The sequence below is a fragment of the Neomonachus schauinslandi genome, chromosome 3 (assembly GCF_002201575.2).
Source record: "Neomonachus schauinslandi chromosome 3, ASM220157v2, whole genome shotgun sequence".
NCBI classification, from domain to species: Eukaryota; Metazoa; Chordata; class Mammalia; order Carnivora; family Phocidae; genus Neomonachus; species Neomonachus schauinslandi.
The window spans coordinates 146,977,803-147,001,475 of NC_058405.1; the positions used below are offsets into that span (position 1 = coordinate 146,977,803).

The following is a 23,673-nucleotide window of genomic DNA, read 5'->3' on the forward strand; positions in this document are numbered from 1 at the left end:
GGGCCAAAGAATTATAAAAGCCATTTCCACATATTATACTTATTATTTTTATTATCACATGCAACGAGAGCACACCAATTTCTAGAACATAGAATCTATATCATTGCTTGCCCTCACCAATGACTCACCCAGACACAGCTTTTCTTTTTAACTGTAGCAATCTTCCAAATAATGTTTTCTCTTCTATCAGCTATACTGAGTTTTTATTATTAGTTGATCTAAAAAAATATATAACCAAAAAATCAGGAGGCATTGTATTAATTTTAGATATTAAAAAACATGTAACAGAATGAAAACAATGAATCAGAGTTTTTGTAATTTAGTAATTAATGCATTGATATTTTAGTTTTTATTACATTTTACCATGAGAAAATCTAATTTTCCAATACTTACATACACAATTGTCTCCAGACTCAAATCACATTTTCCCTTGGATCATATTGGATGTTGTCTTGAAGAATTTCTTAAATCCAAGGGTCATGACCTGAAATATTGATTGAGGTAATAATTTAATGTTATTTCAATGAGCCAACAAAATTTCCATGATAAATTGAAATTTTCAAAGAAAATACCACTATTAAAATATTTTTATTAAGCTATTCCAATCTTTAAAAATCTCTTTTGCTTATAATATACTTGAATTTTTTCACAAATATTTGTTGTTTTCCATTATTTGGAGAAACTTAAATTAATTTCCATTCATCCAAGTAGTAGTTAAGATATTGAAATTTTAAACTACAGTTTAATTTTCCTTTGAATGACTTTCTTTAATAATGTCTTGGAGTATGTTAATAGTCTTAGTTTACATATATCCATTCTCAAAGCCAGAAACCATATCTGATTGATCCATGTATCTTTGGTGACTGGCAGTTAACTTACATTGGCTGTATAAATGAATGAGTAAATGAATGAAAAAAATAAACCAATAAACTACTTTAGGATTTTAAACTTACAATCAAGAAAAAATAATCATAACTATTAAATAACTGCCCTTTCTTCTATTTGAAGGCTTTGATAGTGTATACTGACAATGAAAATTGGAAAAGAAAAGTTCTTATACCAGCAATTTTACTTTCTTAAAAAAATAATGTCCTGAAAAATATTTATTTTTCAAGTTTTGTGTTGTTTGGGTATTGAATAAACAATAGTTTACTGACTTTGGAAGTCTTTATAAAGGTTAAGCCAAACTTAAAGAATTGGTAGTTCACATTTCTCTGTATAAATACACAAATAAGAATGTAAAGAAATATTATTCTATTTGGAAATCAGATAGGTTTTTTTTATGAAACAATGCTTTGATGATTTACACATGAGTCAGGATTAAACTAACTATAATATGTACCTGGGATCAAAAACTGAAGGGAAAAGTCCTTCAAAAACATGTCTTGAGTTTTACCAAACCCAGTATATTTGAAAAACATTTCACCCAACACTAGCAGTTATTTGTGTTGCTTATCTAATCAGAGGCTTTAAAATCAGAGTTCCAAAAAGTATGTTAGTGAAATACCTTTTAGTGTTTACTAGGTTATCCTGGCACTTGTAATTTAAGAAGACTTTATCCATTTCACGAAATATTTACCAATGCAAATAATTCCACTTTTATAACTTCCTTCTTTACCCTATTCCTTAGTGATCTGGAAAATGTGTTACTAGTAACAAGGTTGTTTTTTGCACTGTGTAAACTTGTAGCACTCCCAATCAAGGGGCGGGTCTATAGCCCTGGTTTTATCAAGGATGCAGCGGCAAGTTTGGGTGGCAGTTTTTCAAACACGTGGTGGACACCTGTACTCTCCATGAAGTCTAACAATGACCATTTCAGGTGGTGATCTAAGTCATTTGAGTCATCCACCTGGAAAAGGACCTATCAAATTTTCTTGCCAGCAGACATGTGTGGTGAGTGGTAGGTAGGTAGGAATCGCCACTTTCACCGAATGTTCTCAAGTTCAATAATGGAGGGCTCATGACTGGGCATGTAGATAACACCACTGAAGACATATCTGAAGGTCACTTTAGACTGACTTGGTAGATGTAATGGCATGATTGTTATCAGAGGTAGGTTTAAGTGTATTCCTCAGTTTAGCTCAGTGGTTCTTTGCATGCTCCCTCTAATATGTTCATTCAGCAAGTGGTTCTCTTTTCTATATTTAGCTTATTCCAAATTTATCTTTGCTAAAATACATTTGATATTAACTGACTAAAGCTGTTAGGCAAATCATTGTAAATCTGTTTCAGATCTTGTTAAATTATTTACTGACAAATGAGTTGCATGGTGCCTTGTGAGATACAGTAGTTTCCATAATTCTAAAGAGAGATAAAATATGCAATGAAGGGTCAAGTTAAATGACTAAATCTGCCAGTGGGTTTTTCCGAGTGTCCTTAGGTTTGTTTAGTAGGAAAAGGGCTTATTCAAAACTAAGAAAGCTCTAATTTAAACTCTTAAGTGAGTTTGTAATCATAATGGTACTAATAGTAGTTACTGGCATTTTCTCTAACTGCTAGCCTCATGGATCCTATCAGTACTGTTTTATTTTCACTTTTCAAAATTATACAAAGTGGAAGATTTGGTTCTACTACTAGAAACAAAATAATTTTCTTTACTGTACACATGGAATAAAAAAAGTAGTCTATTTCTAAATAGTCTTCATTCTTCTTGTCCAAACAATCACCAACATAAAGTAAAAATGATTTATTTCATCACAGAAAGAACTTTGAAGATGAAGAATGTTGTAAAACCTCAAAGAACTTTGGAAATATAGCTTCCTAGTCACTTAGGACTTTATGTAATCTCATTCTGGTTTCATTTCCTAAAATTACCATTGATCTCTACCACAAAACACTTTTCATAGAGCTACATTTCCAAGTCCAAAACTTTTAACCAATCTTTTTTGCTTTCTTCAGTGTAAAAGCATGATTTATTCTGCATTAAAAAATTATAAATCAGTGTGACCTAATCAATACTAAGTAATCAGAACACAAAAACCTAAATCCTGTAAATGCATAGCAGTGCCTTGCAAACTTGCTTCTTATTTTCTCAAAATTTTATTATTCCTATACACACTTTTCATTAATGTGGTTTTTTTTTTTATAACAGTTCTTAGTTTTAGTTGAGTTACCTAACCCTGATACTAAAAGTATATGTTTGTGCCAAGATTAAGAAAAAAAATAAAACTTTTAACTTCTACTCCTCCATTTCCAAAATATCTTGGATTTCTATGGGCCCTGTGCCATATTCTCTTCTCCCCTTACTTATCCAGTCACTATAAAGTGGGCTAACAGAAGCATTTCCCATACATACCTCATTTACCATGAAGTGTCCTGAACCTTTGTATGAGCAAAGTGAGGATTTTCTATTTAGTACATGCCTTTCCCTTGTGGCAAATTCAACATGCTACATTTCTTTTTTTGTAATTTGAATTCAGTTAATTAACATATAATGTATCACCCAGTGACCCCATCCCCTCCAACAACCCTCAGTTTGTTTCCTATGATTAAGAGTCTCTTATGGTTTGTCTCATGCTACATTTCTCAATCAAAATAGGGAATAAGCACTCTTCTCCAAACCCAGTTTTTCACACTAGGATGGCAAATGGAAACTTCTTTCTGTCATTCTACACTGTATAGAAGAGATTGTGCCACTGAGTAAAAATGTCAAAGTACAAGATCCCGGTTACCTCTTATTTTCTCCTCACTGCTTTTTTTTTTTTTTTTTTTCAAAATCCTAAGTCTTTCTGCTAGAATTATTCTTGCAAATTACTGTCTTTACTTCCAATAAAATCTTTAAGAAATACATGCCAGGTGGGGTGCCTAGGTGGTTCAGTCAGTTGGGTGTCTGCTTTCGGCTCAGGTTATGAGCCCAGGGTCCTGGGATTGAGCCCCACATTGGGCTTTCTGCCCAGCGGGGAGTCTGCTTCTCCCTCTCCCTCTGCCCCTCACCTCCCCACTCGTTCTCTCTCAAATAAATAAATAAAATCTTAAAAAAAAAATACATACCAGGTTAAGGTTTTAACTCCCTACCCCCATACTGGCCTGGAATGTCCTTAACACTTTTAATACATGAAGCAGTAAAAAAAATTAAAATATAAGGACCTCTTCTTCCTAAATATCTGTTACTGATGTAAGAAACTCAAATATAAGTTTTTTTTTTTTTAAATAACATCACTTGGGGCTTCCATAGTTTTTTAGACTATTGAATGAACAGGTACCAAATCTCTGATGTGGCATAAACCAGTGTTCCTCAAATTGTGGGTTCATGGATCACTGGCTTCGGAATCACTACTAGAACTTGCTGAACATGTTAGAATGTCTAGGCTCCACCACAGACCCTCTGAATCATAATCTTTGGGAGAAGAACTGGGAATCTGACTTCAAGGAAATTCTTGGCCTATTAAATTTTGTGAAACACGACATAAATACAACAGCCTAACTGGACCATGCTGAAACCTGGACACACTTCTTCTGTCTCTAGGTACTGCCAGACTATTTTATTTTATACTTTTAAAGATTTATTTATTTATTTGAGAGAGGTGGGGAGGGGCAGAGGGAGAGGGAGAGAGAGAATCCTTAAGCAGACTCCCGGCTGAATGCAGAGCCTGAACACAGGGCTAGATCCCAGGACCTTGATGTGAAATCAGAAGCTGGTTGCTTAACCGACTGAGCCAGCCAGTGCCCCTTGCCAGACTATTTTAAAAATAACAACTAAGGGGTAACCTGGCTGGCTCAGTCAGAGGAGCCTGTGACTCTTGATCTCGAAGTCATAAGTTCAAGCCCCATGGGGCGCCTGGGTGGCTCAGTCTGTTAAGCGGCTGCCTTCAGCTTAGGTCCTGATCCCTCTAATCGAGCCCTGCATCGGGCTCCCTGCTCAGCAGAGAGCCTGTTTCTCCCTCTCCCTCTGCCTGCCTCTCTGCCTACTTGTGCTCTCTCTCTATCTCTCTGTCAAATAAATAAAATCTTTAAAAAAAAAAAAGTAAGTTCAAGCCCCACGTTGGAAGTAGAGCTTACTTCAAAAAAAAATAGATAAATAATGATGACTATCAAGTATAAATCAAGCAAAATATTCTACCGTGTTCCCAGGCACAAGAAATGTCTCAGAACTCCCAGAGCAAATTATTCAAATATCTATTTTAAAATGCATCCTGTAGGGCGCCTGGGTGGCTCAGTTGGTTAAGCGACTGCCTTCGGCTCAGGTCATGATCCTGGAGTCCCGGGATCGAGTCCCACATCGGGCTCCCTGCTCGGCAGGGAGTCTGCTTCTCCCTCTGACCCTCCTCCCTCTCGTGCTCTCTGTCTCTCATTCTCTCTCTCGCAAATAAATAAAAATCTTTAAAAAAAAATGCATCCTGTAATGTTGTAATTATTTTTGTGTGTGTCTGTTTATGCCACTAGATTGTGAGCACAGTAAAAATAGGACATGCATGGTATCTACCTCTATAACTCCAAACCCTAGGCATAAAGAGAATAAATAGAAAGTGTGTTTTGAATGGATTACTTACAAAATGAATTTAATTAAGTTGAAGAAACTGGTGTTTGAGGGTGCTCTTAGCCCTATGAAGCACATTATAATTTCTGACACCTTAAAAAAAAAATCATTGACTGGATTCTACTCTAGGAAATTTGGATTCAGTTTATCATTTGGGGCCTAGGGATAAGCATTTTTTCCAAGTTTCTAAGGTGGAATAATAAGCCCCCAAGTATTTCCATGCCCTAATCCCCAGAATCTGTCATTTCAAGATTATGGACCTTAAAATAGGAAGAGTATCCTAGATTACTGTGAAGTATTCTGGTAGGCTAAACTAATCATTTGAGCCCTTCAAAGTAGAAGAGGAAGGTTGAATAGTCAGCCACAGAGATGCAACAGAAGAAAAGGAAGCAGAAGAGATACGGCACAGTTGACAGCTTTATGAGGGAGCCCACGTACAAGGACTGGAAAGAAGCCTCTAGGAGATAAAGGTGGCTCTCAAATTAATAGCCAGCAAGGAAATGGGGACCCCAGCTCTACAATCTCAAGGAATTGAATTCTGCCAACAACCTGAATGAATCAGGAAGTAGATCTCTCCCAGAGCCTCCAGGACAGAATTCCTTGATTTTGGCCTTGTAAGACTTGAAATAGAGAAACTAGCCAAGCCCACAGGACTCCTGACCCATAGAGCTGTGACACAATAAATGTGTGTTTTTTTTGAAGCTACTACATTTGTGGCAATTTGTTACAGCCGTAATAGAAAATTAACTGCAAATCTTCACCTGATCAAAAATTACATTTTCCCATCAAATATAAGTGGTAACTTTTGGCTTCACAACTGGCCAGTCATTCCTCCTAACTTTAGAACACATGTATCATAGTGCAAGGCAAACGCATTAGCTGAATTTCTTCCAGATGTTCCTAAATTGTTAGGTGATTTTAAGAAAATCATTTCAACTCTTCTGCTTGGCTTACCCAACTAGAAAAATGCGCACTTAATCTTTAGCTCCCTTTTCTATATTGCAGACTTATTGAAAGATATGTGCTGGAGTCAGAGAGGCATAGCTTCAAACTCCAGTTCTTACAACACTTAAACTCACTATTTCCTGACAAGGGAAGGAGTACACAAATAGTGGCTTGATCAATGTCACTTAGAATTTTTATCATAATTAATCTTGTCAGGTTCTTTTAAGTGTTAAATTACATGATAGATATAAAGAACTTATAATAAACACCCAATAAACATTAGCTATTGCTATTATCTTTATTGTTCTATAATTTTAATTAGTTATGGCAATGTTAATCTCACATCTCATGTCTCATACCTATCTTAGTGACTTGGCCAAGGGCATACAGATGCTTAGGCTGACCCTAAGCTAAGAACTCGGATTCTCCAACTCTAAATCTGAAGCCCTTTGCCCAAACTATACTGACTCAGAGAATTGAGCCATTTTTTTGGGTAATTAGGACTTAGAAAGTGGTGCAGGATACATTTCTGTTTTGCTTATTCAGTTATTTTCTTAACCATCCAATTTTGACATTTCATTTCACTTTCATTTATCAAACACATTTTTATTTTTTCTCACGCAATTTCTTCTTTTGATTCCTTTTCTTAGTAAAGTCAGGATATTTTACTTTTTTTAAACTTACATTAGTAAGTTTCACAACTCAAGACTTGCCATTCTGGTAAGGTACCAAGATAAAAACCACATGCATTTTAATTTAAGAAATACTTCTGGAAACTCAATTAGTCATCTTACCCTATTTATTGAGCATCTACTTTCACCTAATTGTGTAGGGAGATAGAAGTGAATATAAGTTAAGATTCCTCAACAAAAATATTTATCAAGTTAGAGAACAGTAATCTTATTTTAGTGGTTTAGTTCATTACTTTTAAACAGAGTCCATAGGACTCATTCATAAGGTTCTAAAGAGGGATGATTTCACCAACATTTAAGATAGGAAGTTAGTCCTGGTGCTCAGTCAATATGTTGTCATTCAGTGAGCTTGAGCAAGTTACATACCTTCCCAGGTATCTCATTTGTAAAATGAAAGAGTAGAATAAGATTATTTAAGCCTTGGGTAAGTGTTCAAAATTTATGTAAAAGGCAGGATTAACAGTTTTGTTCAAACTAACTCAAATCCAAAATATCCTTGAAACCAAGCCTCTCTGACACAGTTTTTTCTGGTTCAGGAAGACTTTCCCTAGGTTTCTTCCTTCTAATTGCCCAAAGGAGTTTGAGTTTGAATCTAAGACAGTGGAACGTAGACCCATGATTTTTTCTTTTGCTACATGAGAATTCAGGGAAAATGTATCTAGATCAAAAGAAATCACATCTTGATTTTACCTCTTCATATACTGCCTCTTTTTAGAGCTATTCTTACTTTTGAAAAGCTGTTTGGGGTAAGTCTAGTTCTCTCTTCTCCACTGTAGAAAAATGAAATTAGAAAAGCAAACATATTTCTTCATAAGCCCCCTTGCCAGACATCTTCAGAATGGGATCTGATTAATTCATCTAAGCCAAGGTATACTTATTGTCATCAATAAGCCTAAATGCTCCTGGGACTGGAAGCCAACAATTTATGAATTTGGGATACATTGGGTTTTTATCTCTTTTGCACTTAACAAGAAATTACATAGGTAAAAAATTTTAAATTATACAGCTCAGAAATTACAGGACATGTTAAGGAATGATTCAACAATGCATAAACTCAACAAGGTAATCAATGAAATAGCAAGAAAGATTATTACATTTAATTCATCAAAATCTTATGAATGACCTAGTATATAAAAGCACTCTAATAGCCAATTTTAAAAAGTCAATAAAAACCTCCAGAAAGTATTTTATTTTGAAGACACATCAGAGTTTAACTATAACTAAATTCCACGTGCTAAGAAAATAAATATTATAAATATTGCCCTACTGAACAATGATACAATTTTCCCTTTTCTAGGGAGATTATAAAATGAATAAAGTAACATCCACCTGATATTTAATAACTAGCCCAATAGAGGGACATCCGTGATAAGTAGAGGCAGGAGTTGTACTGGTTACAAATTCTGATTTGAAAACCCAACTCAACCTCATACTTCCAAGTTAAACAACTTCTGTAAGAATAGCTTTCTCATTTGCAAAATAGCTCCTACACTAAAAGGCTATTGTGAAGATAAAATGAGATAATGTACATAGACTTTTTAGAACTCAGTAAAGTTAGCTATTATTGTTATTACTGTTATTTTTATTATATCACATTAAAATTTTTAGAAACATAAACAAGATTATACATGATTTTAAATTATTTGCCACAATTTCTATAGCATTATAAATGAAAATTTACCCTATATTTCAAGGGGTGGTCATATGCATTGTGAGTTTATCTTCTTTAGAAATAATGTGTTTGGTTTTTATTCTGTCATTTAAGCCAGTTATGAAAATATCAAATAAAGTGAATGGTAACAAGTATATTCCCAAATCAGATGTCCATTTAATTAACATAATTGCATATTTCCTAATATTGAACTTATATAAACTAAAGCTCTAGCAAATTGTTTGTATACATTGTAATCAGATAGTCACATCTTAAAGAATATAACATGCTAATCCAATTAAAAACAAGATATAAACTCTCCCAAATTTGAGTTTAATTTTAGGTTGACTATAATAGCCTTTACTGATACTGTATTGGTACCAAAAAAAAATATTGACTCTCTGCTTACTTGCTTATCTAATGAACATTCCAGGTTGAATAGCTGTATAGCCATTAAAGACAGATAAAATTGTGATTAAATTTGGGACTTCATTTTACACTCTGAAGTATGTACTCATGGGAATAATTTTCCCATTGTGGGCATGATTAGCCATTTTCCGGTGATTTTGGTCACCTTCTTTTTATTTGAAAGAGGCAAGTGGCCAAATCTCAGCCCAATTAGTAAAAGGTGGGAGGGAGACTGAAAAAAATGCTTTGTACTTGATGGAAACACTCTCCCTCCAGAGATCTAATATGGAAAGAATTGCTTGCTCAACGAGCATAGAAACAAAACATATCTTTCCAGCTCTTTGGACTAAGAGCTTTACACCTATTTCCCTTTCACAAAGTCAAGAGTCAAATTCTATGTGAAAACATGTTTTCTCCAAAGGCAATAAAATCAGAAAACATATAATTCCCTGGAATTTTAATTTAACATAATAGCTCATCATCAATACTGTATTTCTGTTATTTGGGGCTTTCAATTTTTCTAAAAAAATCAAATTTATACAGTACCTCCTAGCATATCTCAGCATTTGGGAAGCTGATGATACTGTTGATCCAGCACAATTTTCCTTTTTCCCTGATAAAATGAACTCCTCTTTCCAGCAGAGAATCTGTCCCCTCTGGTTCAAGTGAGTCTGTCCTCTTACAGAGGTAGGAAGTCACTAAAATCTGGTCAGATTAGCATAATCTTCTGATTTTGATTTGTTTAGGCATGGAAACATGGTCAAGCTACATCATTAGTGTTCTCCCTAGGACTTCTCTATTAGTGTTATCAGGGAAGGTTTTCTCTTTCGGGGGGTTGCAAAGCAAGTAGGAGAAGGTATATCCTAATGCATCCTGCTTACCGTATGGAAAAAAAAATTTTTAAATATGAAGTCAATCAGCTGAGAGCTAGGTGGAGATTGGTGGAGAATCCAATGACATTATTAGAGCCTTTGAATCTCGCCACATCCAAAATAAGCTATAATAATGGACTTCCTCACCAATGTAGCCAGTAAGTTATATTTTATGCCTAAACAGGATTGATTTGGAATTTTGTCTCCAAATATTTGCAACCAAAACATTTCTAACATTTTTAGAAATGCTGGTGGAGTGGAATGATTAATAAGAAGGTTCCATTTTGCATTTTGCCTAGCTTACAGAGCCTGAATGTTTTCAGGTTAGTGACTTTGCTAGGCCTTAGTTTCCTGACCTGTAAAATAAGATGACTTAAAGCTCTTCTCCATTTTGTAATCTAAATATCTACAGATTATTTTCCTTTTCACCAATTTTTTTTTTAAATCTGAAATAGACTTGGAAGTATATGTTCTTGGATAGTCCACAGCTAGTATGTGCCTATAGCAAGATATTTATAGCTTGCTCAAAAAATAATGGGACACCTGGGTGGCTCAGTCAGTTAAGTGTCTGACTTCAGCTCAGGTCCTGATCCCAGGGTCCTGGGATCGAGTCCCACATCAGGCTCCTAGCTCAGCAAGGAGCCTGCTTCTCCCTCAGCCTGCCACTCCCCCTGCTTGTGCTCTCACTCACTCTCTGACAAATAAATAAATAAAATCTTTATTAAGAATAAAAAATAAATGCAACTCTTACATGAAAATGTATGAATAAATTTTTGTGACCTTGGGTTATGCAATGTGTTTTTAGATATGATACCAAAAGCACAAGTAACAAAGAAATAGATGTTGGACTACATCAATATTAGAAACTTTTGTGATATAAATGGTACCATCAAAAAAATGAAGAGGCAAATCACAGATTAGGAGAAAATATTTTAAAGTCACATATTTTGGGCGCCTGGGTGGCTCAGTTGGTTAAGCGACTGCCTTCGGCTCAGGTCATGATCCTGGAGTCCCGGGATCGAGTCCCACATCAGGCTCTTTGCTCGGCGGGGAGTCTGCTTCTCCCTCTGCCTTGCCCCCCTCTCATGCTCTCTCTCTCTAATAAATAAATAAATAAATCTTAAAAGTCACATATTTGATAAAGGACTAATGTCTAGAATATACAAATAACTTTTATTATTCAATAATAAAAAGATGAACAACCCAATTAAAAAATGGGCAAAGGATCTGAATGGACATTTCTCTACATAAGACATACAAATGACCAACAAGTATGTGAAAAAACACGTTCAACATCATCAGTTATAGGGAAGTGCAATTCAAAACCACAATGATACCATTTCATACCCACTAGGGTAGCTATGATAAAAAGGTGACAATTATAAGTATAGGAAAGATGTGGAGAAATTGTAACTTTTACATTGTTGGTGGGATTGTAAAATGATGTAGCCACTTTGGAAAATAGTTTAACAGTTCTTCAAAATGTTAAACATAGAATTACCATATATGTATATATATATCTGACAGAAATGAAAACATATGTCCAAAAAAAACTTGTACATGAATATTCATAGCAGTATTATTTTTAATAGCTGAAAAGTGGTAACAACTCAAATATCCATCAAAAAAATGTGATATATCCATACTATAGAATATTATTTGGCAATAAAAAGAAAGGAGTAGTAATACAACGTGGATAAACCTTGTAGACATTACACTAAGTAAACAAAGCCAATCACAAAAGACACATATTGTATGATTCTATTTATATGAAATGTCCAGCATAGGCAAATTTATAGAGGCAGAGACCAGATTAGTGGTTTCATGGGGCTGAGGGAGAGTGATGATGGGGACTGATTGCTAATGAGTACAGGAATCCTTTCTAGGGTGATAAAAATGTTCTAAAATTAAATTGTGATGATAGTTGCACAATCCTGTGAGTATACTAAAATCATTGAACTATACACTAAATCAGCAGATTATCTAGCATGTGATTTGTAAGTTAATAAAGCTGTTTTTTAAAAAGTAAATGCAAGAAAAAAGGTATGTGTATATAAGGGAAGATTTGTGCTGAGCAGAACATCTAGTTTCCTCTCTCTCCTTTGTCAAGAGATAATATTCACACTGTAAAACAAAACACAATGAACAAAAACCTGCCTAATTTACAGTGTATCCCATGGATGTAAACTCTGAATTGTTCCTTCGATTTGATGCATCAACTCTATTTTACATGTTTAGAACTGTTTTATTTGTAAGGAAAAGTACATTCTCCTTGAAATTTGCTTTTCAGCTCATACACAAAAATATTATATTTCCTTTGAGATAAAAATTTTAGTTTATAAAAAATAACCATTATACATAATTGAGGCAAAAGCTATTGTGATAAACTTAGAAAATATTCCTTAGGTTTAAAGAATTTATAATTGTTATCTCTTTTCTCCTGTCAGTAATTTCTTTTCTTTACATTTCTACAGTCTTATTTTATTTTTCTTACAGGGGTGGAAAACTGACAATTTATGTACAAAAAAAAAATTGTAGATATTTGTATTCCACTTGTGACATATTTAAATTGTATTATTATAAACAATAACAAAGAAACAAGAAATGGGAGTATTAGCAGGAAAAATTAAGGAACTTTAGTACATTCTTAGAAATTAACCCAAGTTAAAAAGCTTACATCCCAACTATTTTCCTTCTATGAAGTTATTACTAGGCAAAAGAAAAGTGAAAGAAGGATGGAAAAGAGAGAGGGAGGAAGGAAAGGAGAAGGTAGAGGTAGGGAGGAAAGAGAAAGCTCAATGGGTGTGTCTCAGGTAAATTCACACTTTATTTAAAATTAACCACATTTTTCCATTATTTTTGTAAAGAAGCAAACAGTGTTGATAATACTGAAAAAATTTTTTAAAGATTTTGTTTATTTGAGAGAGAGAGAGTGTGTCCGCGTGCAGGAGGCGGGGGAGGGGCAGAAAGAAAGGGAGAAGCCGACTCCCCACTGAGCAGGGAGCCCGACAGGGGGGCTCGATTCCAGGACCCTGTGATTATGACCTGAGCCCAAGGCAGACACTTAACCAACTGAGCCACCCGGGCACCCTGGTAATCCTGAAATTTGTTCCTTTACAGGATCTCTATTTCTTACAACCATTGAACATAGTTTCATCTTCGTATTTTTTAATATATTCATTTATTTATTCATTCATTCAAACATTTATTTAGAACCCAATATATTCCAAAAGCAATGTTAAGTGCTGAGGATCCAGAAATGATACAGTTTTGCTCTTAGAATTGGTTAAAACTTTGTAAGTGAAGAAAGGCATGTACAAATGTGGATAATGAAGTGTTATAGGTAGTCAATAAATATTTTTTAGTGTTTAATCAGAGGGAATGATGCATTTTACATGGGAGTGGTTTATGTGTGAGTGTGTGTGCACGCACACACATGTGGAGAGAGCGAGAGAGACATAGAGAATATGACACTTCAGTGTAGTTTTAAAAAATCAGTAATTTGAAGTGCCAGGTACTTGAAAGACGTAGGTACGTAAGAGATGAGGCTTTCCAGGGAAACAGAGTGGCAAATTAGAGACGGTATTTTCTGTCATATTGAGGAGTTTTTGTTTAATGCTCCAGACTAGAGATTTTCATCAAGAATGCCTGCTCTGACGTGCTGTGGCTGTGATTAGCAGGACTGTGATTAGCAGCGATGAGCTTGAGTCTGGACTCAGTGAGAGGCGCTGATCCATCAGTGATGTCTGCCATGGGCACCATCCTAAGGAATAACATGTATCCCAAAGATTTGCTAACTCCACTACAAATAATAATAATAGTAGTAGTAGTAGTAGAGCACTATGACAAGTTTTTTGTTTTAGAAAGCAGGAGGATTGGGTGCCTGAGTGGCTCAGTTGGTTAAGAGTCTGCCTTCAGCTCAGGTCATGATCTCAGGGTCCTGGGATCAAGTCCCACATCGGGCTCCTTGCTCAGCAGGGAGCCTGCTTCTCCTTCTTCCACTCCCCCTGCTTGTGTTCTCTCTCTCTCTGTGTCTCTCTGTCAAATAAATAAATAAAATCTTAAAAAAAAGAAAGAAAGCAGGAGGATTAATTCAAAGATGGCAACAAGGGTAGTTGTAGAGAGACAAATTAGAATACTGTAGTGACTTTTAAGTAAGTGAAGCAAGAAAATAATCATGAAGGCTAGAATTAAGAAGAATAATAATGGGGACAGAAAGGAATATTTAACAGAGATATTAAAAATATTTAATCTGTGAGAATAGGAGAATTTAGGGAGTATAAGAAACCTAAACAGAGTCCCCCAAATTCTACCATGAGTATCTGAATAAGGTCCAATCACTAATATAGGGGGTACAGCAGAGGAAAAGGGGTGGTAGGAAAATATCTGAGTATAGATCAGACATTTTGAAGAAGAAAGTGTCTGGGAGTTTGTCTAAATGGTTCTGGAAATCTGTTAAGGGAGGGCTTTGAAATGGAAAGTTCACACCCATCATCATATAATAGAATAGTAAACGGTGAAGTTTCATCCAGAAGGACTGTCATAATGGGAAAGGAGTAAACAGTGCATTCTGCGATGTGCATATGAATGGAATGAGAGCACATTTCAAAACATTAGTGTTGAAGGAATTCAGCGTAAGAATGTGTGTTGATAGAGGACAGAGGTAGAGTGTCTAGGGACAAGGAGCTAGAAAAACAAAGGCATAGGTCCAGAATGAGCAAGGATTGTGTGAATGAAGGTAAAGGTGCAGGCCTGGGAGGAAATTGAGATTCTTTGGGGAATTAATGAGTGAAAACCTGGCTATGTCATTTGGACCTTTGCTAGGCACAGAGTCCCATGATGCACTCTATAAACTGCTGTAATTTTGCACATACCAAGCACGGCTTATTTTTAGTTATTTACTCCTGTGACTAAGTCTGGGTTGCAATTTAAAAATAGGTTTTCCAATGCAAAAGCAGTTGCACAGGAAGAAGCTCCTTGCTGAATTAAGCCTCGCTTAAGTGAGAACTGCTGCTTAAGAAGAACGCGTTCCCTGTGAAAAAAGATGGCAAATCCATTTCAGTGAGTCTAACCTTTACGGGGTGCTATTATCAACTCAATTGTATGTTTTTTCCTGTTTCACAAACATGTTCCCAAAAGACTTTTAAAATAGCTTTCTTTCCTGCTAAATTGTTGTGTCAAGCACTTTTTCTGAATCTCAGCCTTCACTGGACCAGGATGTGTTAAAGAAAAAAATGCCCTGTCACGCTTGACATGGTGTAGGAGGGCTTAACAACAATAGTAAAACATTTTCTTAACCTGACTGCCCCCTCTCTCACTGCATCTTAAGACAATGTATTTTCATGAAAATGCAAAATCCCTGAAGAAACAAGAGATGATTTCCCGAAAACTCAAGTATAAAATCTGTCCACTAAACTAGGATTTTTTCCTAATAAAGAGAAAAAAATCACTATAGAGAATTAATGTTTTTTTTTAATAAAAGTTAAGATAACCTAAAATAAAACCGATTCATCATATGGAATGGTTCCCTAGGTACCTCAAAGTTGTTCTTTTATTTTTTTTTCTTTTTTTGGAGGAAAAGAAAAGATCCACAACATTCTGAGGTCTGACTTGGTCACTTCAAATGAATCTCATGCATTGTTGGGGCCAGTTTCTCAAATTGCAACTTGGGTGGTAGTACTACATGTGTTTGTCTTCCTAGTAAGGAGTGTTTCCCCACCAGAAGTCTTTCTGAGCAGTAATAATCCTGGAAATCTCAGGGGAAATAAAAGAAGGTGATGACGAAAGTCAGTGAAAGATAAAAGTCCAACAGCCATCTTGATAGAGGCTATGGCTGGAAAACTCACATGTGCCCTTCTGGGGCAAGAGTCAGTCCACCTAGCTTTTGGCAGCAGATAACAACAATTAAAAAAAAACAAAACAAAACTAGGGACTTGAATTGGGAAAAAAAAGAAAGACAGGAAAACGGTAGAAAGTAAGATGCAGGGCAGGGAGCACAGCTTTTTGCATCTCTGGTTTTGGATACTAGCTGTCATATATAGTAACTGGGAATCTAAGCAGAAATTTAACCTGCAAACTCTCCCTGGGTTTCTTTCTTTCTTTTTTTTTTAAGATTTTATTTATTTAAGAGAGAGAGAGCACAAGCAGGGAGAGGGAGAAGCTGGCTTCCCGCTGAGCAGGGAGCCTGATGCGGAGCTCAATCCCAGGACCCCGAGATCATGACCTGAGCTGAAGGCAGACTCTTAACCAACTGAGCCAGCCAGGCGTCCCCCTCCCTGGGTTTCTTTAGCATGATACAATGTCTCTTAAATACATACATAATCACCTATCACATTCTGGGACATGACAAGTGCTTAAGAAGTAATCTCTCTCCCCTGCAGCAGAGAGGGAATGCCTTGGTTTGCTTTAATTGGTCACAGTGACAAGATTTGTAATTTTAAGTAAAATTATATATGGATATTTAACAAAGCCAACTCTTAGCTTTCTTTACAGAAGGGCTTTATCAGCCATCATAGGCATGGGATTACCATATTCCAGGGAGTGTGGACAAAAGGCATTGTTTCCAAAAGCACTTGTCTTCTTATCAAAACTACTTCACTCAGTACATAACACTGCTGACCATTGCTCTGTTAGGAAGGGCCTTTTCCTATATATGTTAGGACTTTCCTCTAAAAATGGTAATAAACACCTTAGGTTAAATCTCTCACATCGTTTCTTTAGATCCCCAGGACAACACTATTGAAGTGAAGTCTTTTATGCTTTTTCACAAACACATACCCTAAGAAGACTTGTTTTGCATTATCAACTGTTGGGTTTTATTTAAGCAAATAAAATCAATTCCTGGATGAAGAAACAAATGAAACTGAAGGTACCAGAGGCATCACCTAGAAATAGCAGGGGGTAATTAGTTGGAGATAAAATTGTGCACGTGTAAATGATTCAAGGAGAAAGAAAGCAAAGCCTGCAGCAGCTCTTGATTAAGCTTATTTTGTTGTCCAAAATAATCAAAACATAATAATATACACACAAAACACTTAAAATAATTAAGTTAATAATTTGTTATTAATGAAATAAAATTTACTGTTCTGTGTTTTAAAACATAATGTAGTCTTTTAATATAAAATAGTGCCAATATGGGGTTGTGATGCAGTTGGGCTTTATCACTTCATTCTTATTGCCAAAGCTTGATTCTGGACCACCCACACCATCCCAAGGAAAAAAAAAGTTGATATGTCTGTGTGTGGCAAAGAAATGATAAAAACAAAATGATTTTTAAACTAAAAAATACCTTCTTCTGTAAAATTGCATATATTTTGATTTAGTTCTTAGTATTTTATAAAAATTACTTGTAAGAAGACATGTGCTTTTAAAAATTGGGAATAAATTCTCTAACTAGTAAAGATGTACAGAATATTCAATTTACAAATGAAACTGAAATTTTCTGCTATACATCTTCATCATGAAGAAAATCTTAGGAGGATGCTGCCTCTATATAAGAGAGGGTCCCAGTTGGTAAGAAAAAAAGAGGAAGTATAGGAGAACCTAATATTGTTGGTTGGTTGGTTGGTTGGTTGGTTGGTTGGTTGGTTGGTTGGTTTCTGTGGATTTTTAACTAATCATTGTTTGTAATGCTATGGTTAGTACTTAAAATAAGCAACTGAATATGTCTCTGAAAAAAAAATGTGGTTTAGTCCCCTTCTGCTATGTGTGTGTGTGTGTGTGTGTGTGTGTAAGAGAGATTGAGAGAGAGAAAGAAAGGGAGCTAAAACTAGAAGATAGGACCTGTTTTCCTGTTTTATTTCCTATTTATTTCCTACTCAGGGAAGGAGTGATAGAATCAACGTCCTTAAAAACACATGTTAACTAATCAACTGGAAAATCTTTTAGTCTGATGTAAGAAGGGTAGAATTTTGGAAAAAAATAAACTGTTTTATACAATAAGGCTAATAGTGCTTTATGAAGGATCTCATTACTGTCTTTTCAGGACTTAGTTTTAACTTGACCATCCTTAAGAACTCTGCACTTATTCCAGTAGTCTCCCCTCCCCGCCCACATTGTGCCACCACCACACATGGCTTTGTGGTCCTTTTTTATGCATCCTCTAAATGGCACGTTGTAACACTAGACTTGGTGAGGTCTGATCTTTTATCTTCCCCACTAAATATAAGTGCTATTTGAGGGCATTGCCTTCCTAATCTTTAAGTCTCCAGGGCATTGCCTGGTGTGTAGCATCCTTTACTTAATGAGTAAGTAAATATTACCCATTACCAAATATGTGTCCATAGTTATAAAGATTAACATTGTTTTAATGACTTACAAAACCTGATCACAGTAAAATTCATGTGTATTTAGGAAGCATAAAAGAAAAGTTAAGATGGTTTGTCCCATCCATTTGTTTGTTTGTTTGTTTTTGTATTTTTTTCATAAACATATATGTAGAGCTCGAACCCACAACCTGGAGATCAAGAGTTGCACGCTCTTCTGACTGATAGCCAGGCTCCCGTCCCACCCATTTGTAAAATAAAGACAAACACTATTAAACTAGTCATAAAAGTGTTCTTTCATAATTCTGAAAAAAATTTTAAAAATTGGTAGGTGAATATATTATGGCAATCAAAATGGAGAAGATAGCAACAGTTTCAAATTAACTATTACTTCTAATTCCTAAATAGTGCATATTCAAAAGTTTAGTAGTATATTTTTGCCTGTTAATCCTAGAAATTTGTGACAATATTGACTTTTATATTCTAAGAGAAAAAAAATCCAAATTTAAAAATAAAAGAATGAGAAGTCTTTGGGCATAAGGTGAGGACTGAGGTACAGTGAGATATAAAAATACATTGATTGATATTAAAGCTTTCCTTGGCAATAAGCATATATTTAGATAAAATATAGCTTTAAAAAATTCAAATAGCCTCTAGTTGAATATGAATAAACCCAGGGTTCAAATTTTAACCAAACCTGGGGATCACAGAGGGAAGGGAGTGAGGGCTGGTTCTAGCAACAACTTTGACCTATGGCTTCCTGTGCATGGTGCATTAAGGTTACTAATATTCTCACCTCTATATGTTGTCTTGACTTCTGTTACTAAACAAGCTGTATATAATTTGAGCAAACCCATTTATCTTTGGTGGTCTCAGCTTTGTTTTGTTTTTTTTTTATTTGTAAAATAAGGGTATTGGACTAGATTCTTAAGGTTCTTTTTTGTTCTTTAATTCTGTTGTTCTGAGTGGAAAATACTGTTACTACATTCAAGATATATATATTAATGCAAATACATTAAGTATCAAAGGCCAAACTGGAAAAAAAGGAACTTTTCCCCACTAATTTATTTCAGATATACAGGCACAAAATATTACAGTTTGCAAAATAATGCTATTTTGATATTTATTGATATACTTAGAAAACTTAATTTTGGATTTTGTTTTAGCTATAGGGAGCTTCCCCCCCCCTTTTCTCCTCAAGGCCTTAATTAATAAATGAGTTGTCAACACTCCTAAGAAACACTATTTAGAAATCGGGAATCTAGAAATAAACCCCAAAGATGCCTAATATGATGCTCATAAAATTCTATCATGTGCTGTGTACCTTCCTTTGGAAAAGTTAGGATGATACAGAAGCCCAAAGGCCTACTGCAGAAATAAAGAAATGAATTCACTATAATCTTGGACTGGAGTACTTTGTCCTGTACAAATGAAAATTTAAAAACTCTCCTCTGCACCTAGTTTTATTTTTTTGCTATTTTGATAATCCAGAACAACTTTTGGATTTTATTGTAATTCATCTACAAATTCTCCCATCTCAGAAAAGTTACCAGTAAAATTTTAGTAAAGAAATTAAGTATTTTAATCACTGTATAGTGGATGAAGTGATTATACACCAGTGGTAGCTAAAGAATAACAATAGCTAGACCAAGAAAAAAAGATTAAAAATGCAGTGTTTTCTTTAACATTTTTATGCTAGTCTCTCATTTTCCATGCTCTATACAGTTTATAATTAAAATGTTTCATGGAGATATATAATTTGGTTTTTCCTGAATTCTTTCCTAAAAATTAAGTAGCAATTACAATGTAAAGAGAGTACAAATAAATTAATTCAGATCATATAAAGTGTTTACAATTAATCTTGGTTAAAAGCCTATCCTTCTCCCCTCTTTTTCTTTTTTTTTTAAAGATTATTTATTTATTTATTTATTTGAGAGAGTGAGAGAGAGCAAGCACATGAGAGGGGGGAGGGTCAGAGGGAGAAGCAGACTCCCCGCCGAGCAGGGAGCCCGATGCGGGACTCGATCCAGGGACTCGATCCAGGGACTCGATCCAGGGACTCCAGGATCATGACCTGAGCCGAAGGCAGTCGCTCAACCAACTGAGCCACCCAGGCGCCCTCCCCTCTTTTTCTTCCTCCCCCTGTTCTGCCCCAAGACTTGTAACAGTCACTGTGAGCTCTTTGAAAAGGAATGTTTTACATGTGAGTGCCTTTAATTGACTCGGTTTACCAAACAATGATGGATAATAGCCCTGAAATCCCTAGGAAAATGTTTTAAACATCAAAGTTTTTCCCCTCTTCCACTGGATCAGCTTTTCAAACTCATTTGTTTTGATTCAGGACTCAATCTTAGTTAAGATCAGGATTTTCCTCTGGACAATAGAGAAGATATTATTGTGATCTAAGCAACTGTAAGAGAGAGGGAGGGAGGGATGGGGAGGGAGAGAGAGCCTGAGAGGCTATTCCAGAAGGGAAGTAACATGGGCAAAAAAAAGTAACAAAAGACAGGGAGAAAAGCATGAACATCAGATAGGCATAATACTTACATATCAGAATTTCAAATTTCAGAGATTAAAACATTCATTCTGTTTTCCTTGACAACTATTATATGTGATTATTGTCAGCTGTTATATTTTAAATCTTATAAGGTAATTCCTCTATCTGATGACTGCTCTACCTATAACTGTTAAATTTTCTACAAGTTCAGTAAATTCCATCTGCTCCCCTGCCATAAGAGGAAAGCAAGAGGATGTTATAGGACTATAATATTACTTAACACACTGTTACTCACACACCAAAAGGACAAAAGCAGGTTTGGGGCAGACAGTTTCCAGCAAATAAGGAAATTATTCTTCTCTTTAGCAATTCTGATACAAAACTATGCAAAGTAGTTGTCATTGGCCTTATCTTGAAATAATCGTTTTTATTGAAGGTATTACTTGTGTGCTGACACACCCAAAAACCTTTGATTCATGTCTCAATAGATATAAAGTACCCAAAGGGCAACCCAGAGTTTGCTTTGTTCACATTTACATCTTGGGAGAAGTGAGAAAGATTATTTTTTTGGAGTTAGTCATTGATTGAGTCTGTATTTTGTTGCGCTCTGATATACACTGATACTATGTATGTATCCAATTTAGGCACATTCTTTCACCCCTATAATCTTGATATAATGATATATATCCTATTATATATAGGATATATATCCTATATATAATGATATTATATTCTATTTAGAGCTGATGTATGTAAAAATGAAAAATTTGTATGTGGTAAGTTAAGAACACTTTCTGGCACATTAGTAAGCACTTAATAAATGTTAGTTATTATTATGGATCATTATAATGCAAATTTAATATTATCATTAGTTGTCACCCAGCAGGAGGAATGGAAATCTAAATTGGGACATCAGTAAGCAAATATTTTATTTATACAAAAATTTCACTTTTGGGAGGAACATTCCTTTTTCCATCATGTTTTATTAGAGTGTGAGTATGGGAAAGTTGTATAATTGTAGTTGCCTAAGAAAGTCAATTAGCGTATTTTATCCAAGGAAGTTTTTTAATTCCTCACTATTCATCAACAATATTTCATTTATAAATATAAAAGTTACTTTAAATAATAAAGTTATAAGTAGATGACCACATTTTAAACTCACTGCTCACATATTAATGTAGACAGCAGCATGTCATAATGGACTCATTTAAATCCACTTTTATTAAGAAAGATCATAATTATTAGCTGCCAAATCTGTAGGAGATTGAAAACATGATCTTTCTTTTATCATAATACAACAAATCATACCTAAAATCAAAGTACATATGTGAATCCTGGCTAAAAATAGCAACTGACTGGCAACCTCTGAACTATATGCCATCTGCTATCTTTATGCCCACCACACATTGAATACACAAAAATTGAAGAAAAACCCATGGAAACACTAGCATTTAAGACAGATTTTTCCAGGACCATGGAGGTATTCTTTTTTTTTTTTTAAGATTTTATTTATTTGACAGAGAGAGACACAGCGAGAGAGGGAACACAAGCAGAGGGAGTGGGAGAGGGAGAAGCAGGCTTCCCGCAGAGCAGGGAGCCGGATGTGGGGCTCGATCCCAGGACTCTGGGATCATGACCTGAGCCGAAGGCAGACGCTTAACGGCTGGGGCACCCAGGCGCCCCCATGGAGGTATTCTAATTAACACAGAACTGGATTCAGACACAATCAGCCCCTACCGAAGGGACAAAAAGTCGACAAACACATCATCCCCAAATTGCTGTCTTTTCTGAAGCTCATAGGATTGAGAGTTGTGCTTATCAGGAAATTAATAAGTATAGGTGGTTTTGTTTTTTTAAGGCAGCCAGAGAAATGAGTTTATTCTTTTTGTACACACCCCCTACTCCCACACCCCCTCACTCCCCATCCCCCACCTCTATTCATTCTGGAATTGCACTTTCTGGAAAATAAAATACATTTTGTTTGTTGACTGATTGATTTGGTTAGGAGTAGACACTGGTGTTGTCTCAATAATCTCTGTGGTTAAGAGTTAATCTAACAAATCAAGCCCTATAGGGAAGGAAGGAAGTAGCAAGAGGCCTAGTAGCAATATAATGAAGTTCCTAGAGAAGAGGTTTTTATGCATTCTGTTGGTCAAAGTGTACGAGCTCTAGATGACAGGATATGGGATATATATGTAGGATATGAGACAATTCCACATTAGAAAAATCTAGATAAATGTTTAGATAAATGCTTCCTAAGTGTTGGGAATTTGGCTAAAATCAGTACTTAACATTCTTGCCTTTGAATTTCTGACCAGAAAAGAGGTTTTGGGAACCCCTAGAGAACAGTGAGCTAGCCAAGGTCATTTCTCAAAATGTGTATGTCAGCAAGTGGGTCTCTCTTCAGGCCGTGATCAGCAAACAAAATAAAATAAATTTGTTCTTTAAAGGGGCATGCTTGAAAAATACTGAAGAATAGGGAAAGAGAAATCTTTTTGAAGAATCTGAGGAAGAGTATAGATCTGAAAAGTATGCTTACTAATATATAGAAAATTTTTCATAAACCATTGTGGCATTTAATAGTGTCTCTGGGAGGGAACTATTAGTATCTCTGCTATCAATTTGACATTCAGTCATAAAACGTTTTTTAATTATGTATAGTTCATGAGATATTTGGCTGAAAAATTCTTTTTGAAGGATTGATATGTAAGAAGTTCTTACACAACAATTTAAATTCGGGAGTTATTGGCATATAGAGGACATGATGATTATTTTCTACTTAGGGATTCAACTCGGTTATTATCTGGGATAACTTTAAATTTTTAAAGTAACTCTTACCTATATACGTCTACTCCTTTGAAATAAAGT

At 35.2% G+C, this 23,673-nt stretch overlaps 1 protein-coding gene across 1 annotated transcript in view; it reads right to left on the minus strand.

The window, feature by feature from the left end:
- The window catches only part of CALCRL (calcitonin receptor like receptor), a 42,657-nt gene extending 42,514 nt beyond the window's left edge, over positions 1 to 143 (minus strand). Inside the window, exon 1 of the mRNA XM_021702911.1 lies at positions 129 to 143. The gene's annotated coding sequence lies outside the window, so the exon portion shown is untranslated. The remainder of the gene's footprint in view (positions 1 to 128) is intronic.
- Positions 144 to 23,673: the final 23,530 nt, after the last annotated feature.